General features: G+C 44.7%; 1 long non-coding RNA gene across 1 annotated transcript; it reads left to right on the forward strand.

Annotated features, from left to right (window-relative positions):
- Positions 1-6,017: 6,017 nt before the first annotated feature.
- On the forward strand, positions 6,018-6,409 carry LOC139834115 (uncharacterized). The gene is made up of 2 exons (XR_011749479.1): positions 6,018-6,093; positions 6,314-6,409. It is a non-coding gene; the product is annotated as an uncharacterized lncRNA (long non-coding RNA).
- The last annotated feature ends 1,111 nt before the right edge of the window (positions 6,410-7,520 follow it).

A 7,520-nucleotide genomic window follows, 5' to 3' on the forward strand; every position in this document is an offset into this window, starting at 1 on the left:
TCAACAAGGCAAGGCTAGGATGTAAGTTAACGACAAACATGTCTAGGACTATTAGCGAATATTGTTTAACTTGTATTCAGTGTGCACACATGAACGAGGAGAAGTAGAAATCGTATTACTAGAGATTGCTTCGTGATTTCATTTTCCTTGTTAAGCAGTTGATATCCACAAGCCGGAGAGAAAGACTGGTTGAACAGAGAGTGGCTTGTGGCCATTCGTCGATGCAAATCGCAGAAACGAGGAGGATGTAGGTACCAAAGAGAAAGCGAGAACATACCATCGTGACCACCTACACCCTTTTAATATAGAACACAGTTTCGTGCGCTCTGTACATCATGTGCTCCCATGTGTCGCATTTAACAGAACCCATTCCTCCTTTATAAAAAAAGGAACATAGCGTGAAAAGCGCATAGAATGTAGAGCGAGTTTTAGACTTCCTGTGACCATGTTGACGAGACAAAATAGCTTACAGCGAATTAGTAGGTGTGAGAGGCATGAGGAACAATGCGATCATCAGATTTAGATCCATTTACTGACCAAGGATGATACTATGCTACATTTGCATCCAAAGTCGGCATATGTTGAGATTTTGCAGACATGATTTCTCAGTGTTAGTCACGATGAGGCTATGTCGTACTTTTCTGCAAATCGTTCTGTGTTTGATGTCTCGATAAATCTTGGCGTGCTAGATGCCTAGGCGGAAGAAATACCTTCCGGTGGCTAAAAAAAATTCCCCTATGGTTCAAACTGTGCATCTCCAAGGAAAGAGGAATGTGGTTCCAGTACCTTGATCGTCCCATTCAGAGGCCTGCAAAGCAGTGTGTGGTTAGCAGTATGGACTAGCTCTGCTCACTACCTTTTCTAGTTGTCCAAATAGCAAATGATACAGTTTTTCACGTATGCAATAGTAAAAAAAAAGTGCCTTGTCTCTGAATTTACATACATGCTTACCCGAAACTGCATCCAGACACGCAAACGTGGATGCGCAGAGTGCTTCATGTTACCATCAGGCTCCGCAATTCTAGATGATCCACACGCTGCCAACGATATCCATTTCAAAACTCAAAACACCACGTCAATTCGTAGAAGGTTGTCATCCAGAATTGTTAACATCAAATAGCCGGATAGTTGAAGGGCTCGGTACGACTACGTAGTTTTAACTTGAATACATTGTGAAAAATAACAGCAGTTATGTTTCGCGAAAACGTAAAAACCTTGTGTTTCGATGCATTGATAGAAAAAGAAGGTTATATGTCCAAGAAAGGACCAACACCGCGCCATATAAACTTAAACTTCCCTGAATATTACATCCCATACATTCTTTGTTAGTATCATCCCATGCATTTGGGTGCGGGTAATGCTGCTCCTGAAATTCTGAAACATTTGCAGAAGCACCATTAAGAAATGAATTGGAGTTGACAACATGCACTATCAGGGGCGGAGGCAGGGAGGGGCGAGTAGGGGTCAGACCCCCCCCCTAATGTTTCGCCCCCCTCAAGAAAATGCAGCACGTACGTGTATAAGTACAGCGCCAACGCCCATACTAATCACCAGCTTTACTTAAGCGTTCTGCACGTAGAAAGCCCAACCAGAACAGCCCATGCGCACAAGCCATCGATCGATCGTCTGGCATTTATCAGACCAAATGATCGATCTCCCAGAGAAATAAAGCGATCGATCAATGTGGCTGCCAATGTATAGGAGTAGGACCGCTGCTCGCTTGCATGGAGACTTGATTCACAGCTTTTCTAGCGCCGAGTAGGCTATTTTGCTAACTGCAACTTTCATGCCGTTTGACAGATGGAGCGGCTCGAATAGGTAGAATCGCAGAGGTAGCAGGATTTTCGACATGGTCATATGGAACTGTAGCCGCATCATGTGTCGTGTACATGGAAAAAAAATAGCGCGTTATTCCAACGCTAATAGCACGCTATAGCATATCTGGAGAGCCGACGCGACGCTATTTCGGCGCTATAGCGTGCTATTCACGTAATAGCACGCTATAACATGCTAATAGCTTAGACCCACACGCTATTTTATTATAGCGCGCTATTTTTTTTCCTTGGTCGTGTAAACAGAGAATAACCAGCAACCGTGTTCGCCTGAGTGAACCCTCTGAGTTCAGGCAAATATATGCTCTAGTTGGTACTATGCTGCTTCTAAGATCCTTGTATAATACCATATCGCTGATCATTTTCACTTTTATATACCAATAACAGTTCAGAAGAAAACTCTAATTCGGCTACTTTGTGAACTTCACTTTGTTGTTGTTTATCTACAAATGCGGTTGTTGCAACTCTGCCATAATACGACGAAATACTTTAGCTCACATAAGGACATCTCGGTAAAAGGTTAACATCTCAAAAGGAATGACTTTGTCAAGAAGTTGATATCCACAAGAGACTCGGACGAACGTAAGTGCAAACAGAATGCGAGAACATACCATGCTTCACAACCACCTACTCGCTTTTAGTATCGAAGATTATAGTTGGATGTACTGTAACTTTGCCGTAGCTAACAAAATAAATGTATTCCATGTGGAAACGAAACGACCACAGGTCGTGATGGTATTTTTATGTTGCTTCTTGTAACAACATAGTAGTAATTTCACGGGCTCTGAACTGCATGTGCTCCCACGGGATGCATGCATTAAACCGAACTCATTCTTCCCTTATAAAAAAGGAACATAACGTGAAAAGCGCATACAACCTAGAACGAGTTTTAGGCTTCATATGACCTTGTTGACGAGACAAAATAGCTACAGCGAATTTAGGGTTGAGAGGCATGAGGAACATGGTGATCATCACACTCGGATCCATTTACTGCCTCAAGACAAAACTCCGCTAGCTTTGGTTCCCAAGTCGGGAGATGTAGCGATTTTGGAGGCGGGTTTTCTCCGTGCTAGTGACGATGAGCCAATCCCATACTTTTATGTAAGTCGTTCTGCGTTGACAGCTCGATAAATCATGGCTTGCTAGATGGGTAGGCGGGAAGAAATACCTTCCGGTGCCTCAAAAAAATCCCATGTGGCATCTCGAAGAGGAAAGTAATGTGGTTTCAGGACCTTGATCGTTCCATCCAGAGGATTGCAGAGAGGTAGTGTCTGGTTAGCAATATGAACTACCTCTACTAGCTACCTTTTCTGTTCTTACTATTTTGTCGATGTTTGTTGGATAACTGTTGGTGTATCTGTTGGGCTGTCTTCTTGTTCTCTGTGGTGGTGGCTAGGGTTGGAAGACGGGGGGGGGGGGGGGGGGGGGGGAAGAGAAATGCGCCGGTGTGGTTTTAAGGGCGGCGGTGAACGCGCATTGAAAGCGCACGGGGAGGTGGGTGGACTCTGTGTGGCCAGTTGCTGTCCTCGTCGCCGCTTCGGTTCCCGAGCGGAGCTATTGACGCCGACGACCATTCGACATGTGTCGTTTTTAATGCGACCCGTCGCCTCCTGCCACTACCAAGCAGAGCCGATGCGCGGTTTCTGACGTGCCGCGAGGCCATCGCGCTCGATTCGCGAGCGCCCTAGACGAAGGGGCTGGCATGGGGTTACCAGCGCTTTTATTGGACTTGAAAACGCATCGGCGTTTTTTTTGGAGCGCGCCGGTGTGAGTCTATTTTGACCGCCGGTCTCCAAAAAGCTATCGTGGCCGCTATGAGCGCCCCGGTGGAGATACTATTACGCCTACGAAGACAGTGCTGCTCATGGTGTCCGTGAACCGACGGCAACGTCCCCAGCCTTATGTGCTAGAGGAGGAGTGGCCGCGGTGCTGCAGTGAGGAGCAGGCGTACTCGACGGTGTGCAGCCTGGCCCTAGAGCTCTCCGGCGCGCCTGGCTCCATCCAGCAGCCTCGCTGCGGCGGTGTGCACGCCAGCAGGTCGGCGTTATGGTGGCTCCGCGGTGGTGCATGTGCATGGAAGGGCATGTGTGGTCGGGCTGGCAGCATCATCACCGCCACTGCCAACACGGTGCCCTCATACCTAACTGTCGGTGCTGCGTCCACCTTCCGCGGATACTGTGGCCTAGCTAGTACAAGGGGTGTCGGCTGTCTAGGACTCGATGTCCATGAGCCGAGCGACGACACTGGGAGCAGCGGGTGCCCAATCGGCAGCGGCAGGGGATGGTGTCAGCTGGGTAGAGGTGCACATGAGGAGCGGATGGCCAGGCTGCCGGCGCCCATGGTTCTAGAATTCCAAATTTCTACCTCCCGAAAATACCCTTGGATTGGCAGGAATATAACTATTTTGCACTTAAGTGGAAAAATACTAGTCATTTGGCTAACAAGTATTAGTGAATGACAGCGCTTAGATCTGGAGTGTTGGACGGTCTGCGCTCCTCCGTCCCTACCGTAAAAGAGCCCTTATCTACCAATGGCATTGCTGCAATTCTGCCAAGAAATACTTTAGCTCACATAAGGACATCTCGGAAAAAGGTTAACATCTCAAGATGAACCAGTTTCTTTGATGAGCTAACAATTGTAACTGTTGCTGGCATGCCTCCTGAACTTGAAAACCAGCATCGTCCAGGGACAACAACAGAAACGGCTGCAGCCTTGCTATTTTCCTTGGGCAAGCGAGAAGGGCGACAACGAGTGGAAACTGCAAACTCAACAAGGCAAGGCTAGGATGTTATTTAAAGACAAACATGTCTAGAACTATTTTTTTCGACAAAGAGCATATATTAATATGTCTAGGACTATTAGAGAATATTGTTTAACTTGTATTCAGTGTGCACACATGAACGAGGAGAAGTAGAATTCGTGTTACTAGAGATTGCTTCGTGATTTCATTTTCTATGTTAAGCAGTTGATATCCACAAGCACAGAGAGAAAGACTGGTTGAACAGAGAGTGGCTTGTGGCCATTCGTCGACGCAAATCGCATAAACAAGGAGGATGTAGGTACCAAAGAGAAAGCGAGAACATACCATCGCGACCACTGCTCCCTTTTAATATAGAACACAGTAATTTCGTGCGCTTTGTACATCATGTGCTCCCATGTGTCGCATTTAACAGAATCCATTCCTCCTTTATAAAAAGGAACATAGCGTGAAAAGGGCACCCAATCTAGAGCGAGTTTTAGGCTTCGTATGACCGTGTTGACGAGACAAAATAGCACTGTACAATGAATTAGTAGGTGTGAGAAGCATGAGGAACAATTCGATCATCAGACTTAGATCCATTTACTGTCCAAAGATGACGCTCAGCTACATTTGCTTCCAAAATCAGCAAATGTTGAGATTTTGGAGACATGATTTCTCCGTGTTAGTCACGATGAGGCTGTGACGAACTTTTCTGCAAGTCGTTTGATGTCTCGATAAATCTTGGCGTGCTAGATGCCTAGGCTGGAAGAAATACCTTCCGGTGGCAAAAAAAAAATTCCCATGTGGTTCAAACTATGCATCTACAAGGGAAGAGGAATGTGGTTCCAGTACCTTGATCGGTCCATTCAGAGGCCTGCAAAGCAGTGTCTGGTTAGCAGTATGGACTAGCTCCGCTCAACTACCTTTTCTAGTTGCCCAAATAGCAAATGATACAGTTTTTCACGTATGCAATAGTAAAAAAAGTGCCTTGTCTCTGACATACATGCTTACCCGAAACTGCATCCAGACACGGCAAACGTGGATGCGCAGAGTGCTTCATGTTACCATCAGGCTCCGCAATTCTAGATGATCCACACGCTGCCAACGATATCCATTTCAAAACCCAAAACACCACGTCAATTCGTAGAAGGTTGTCATCCAGAATCGTTAACATCAAATAGCCGGATAGTTGAAGGGCTCGGTACGATTGCGTAGTTTTAACTTGAATACATTGTGAAAAATATAGTAGTTATTTTTCGCGAAAACGTAAAAACCTTGCATTTCGATGCATTCATAGAAAAAAAAGTTATATGTACAAGTTCAAGAAAGGACTAACATTGCGCCATATAAACTTAAGCTTCCCTAAATATTACATCCCATACATTCTTTGTTAGTATCATCATCCCATGCATTTGGCTGTGGGTAATGCTGCTTCTGAATTTTTAAAACATTTGCAGAAGCACCACTAACAAAGAAATTGGAGTTGACAACATGCATTATCTAAATGATGGCCTGTGGAAGGTACTACTCTGTTTTTTTCCTACGTCCTTGCATTTAGTTGTTGTAATTGAAGCATATAGCAGTTGGCTTTGCTAGATTAAGTCTGTAAAATTCTGTACCAGATGGTGAATGCCACGCCAATTTGTTCCTGTTTCAAGGAGATCTTTGGGGAGGAGAGAGACATCTAAACATAATATATATAGGCTATTTTGCTAACTGCAACTTTCATGCCGTTTGATAGATGGAGCGGCTCGAATAGGTAGAATTGCAGAGGAAGCAGGATTTGCGACATGGTCATATGGAACTGTAGCCAGTCGCATCATGTGTTGTGTAAACAGAGATAATAACCAGCAAGTGTATTCGCCTGAGTGAACCCTCTGAGTTTAGGCAAACGCTTTAGTTGGTACTATGCTGCTGCTAAGATCCTTGTATGATACCATATTACTGATCATTTTCACTTTTATATACCAATAATAGTTCAGAAGAAAACTCTAATTCTGTTTTTTTTGTGACTTTACTTTGTTATTGTTTATCTACCAATGGCATTGTTGCAACTCTGCCATAATACGACGAAATACTTTAGCTCATATAAGGACATCTCCGAAAAAGGTTAGCATCTCAAGATGAACGACTTTCTTGATGAGCTAACAATTATAATTCTTGCTGGCACGCCTCGTCACAACATTCTTGATAGCACAATCTTTAAACGAATCTGTACAGAGATATGCCACCACTCGACACAAGCACACGCCTGAACTTGAAAACCAGCATCGTCCAGGGACAACAGAAACGGCTTCAGCCTTGCTATTCTCCTTCCAGACGACATATATCATTTATAAGAAGGCAAGGCTAGGCTGTTATTTAACAACCTGTCTAGGAGTAGTAGCGAATATCGGTTAACTGTAACTTAGGTTCAACGAGCACACATGAACGAGGAGCTACAATTCGCATTACTGGAGATTCCTTGGGCGACTTCTTTGTTAAGCAGTTGATATCCACAAGAGACACGGAGGACTTGAGTGCAAAGAGAACGCGATAACATGCTGACAACAACCTACTCTCTTTTAATATCGAAGATTATAGTTGGATGTACTGTAACTTTGCCCTAGCTAACAAATAAATGAATTTCCTCACCAAACTAGATGTGGAAACGACACAGGTCGTGATGGCATTCTTATGTTGCATCTCGTAACAACATAGTAATTTCACGGGCTCTGAACTGCATGTGCTCCAAGGGGTCGATGCATGCATTGAACAGAACCCTTTCCTCCTTTATAAAAAAGGAACATAACGTGACGAGCGCATACAAGCCAGAACGAGTTTTAGGCTTCATATGACCATGTCGACCAGACAAAATAGCTACAGCGAATTAGTAGGTTTGAGAGGCATGAGGATTATGGTGATCATAAGACTCGGATCCATCTACTGCCCGAGGATAAAACTCTGCT

Source organism: Lolium perenne, chromosome 7, assembly GCF_019359855.2.
Source record: "Lolium perenne isolate Kyuss_39 chromosome 7, Kyuss_2.0, whole genome shotgun sequence".
Lineage (NCBI taxonomy): Eukaryota > Viridiplantae > Streptophyta > Magnoliopsida > Poales > Poaceae > Lolium > Lolium perenne.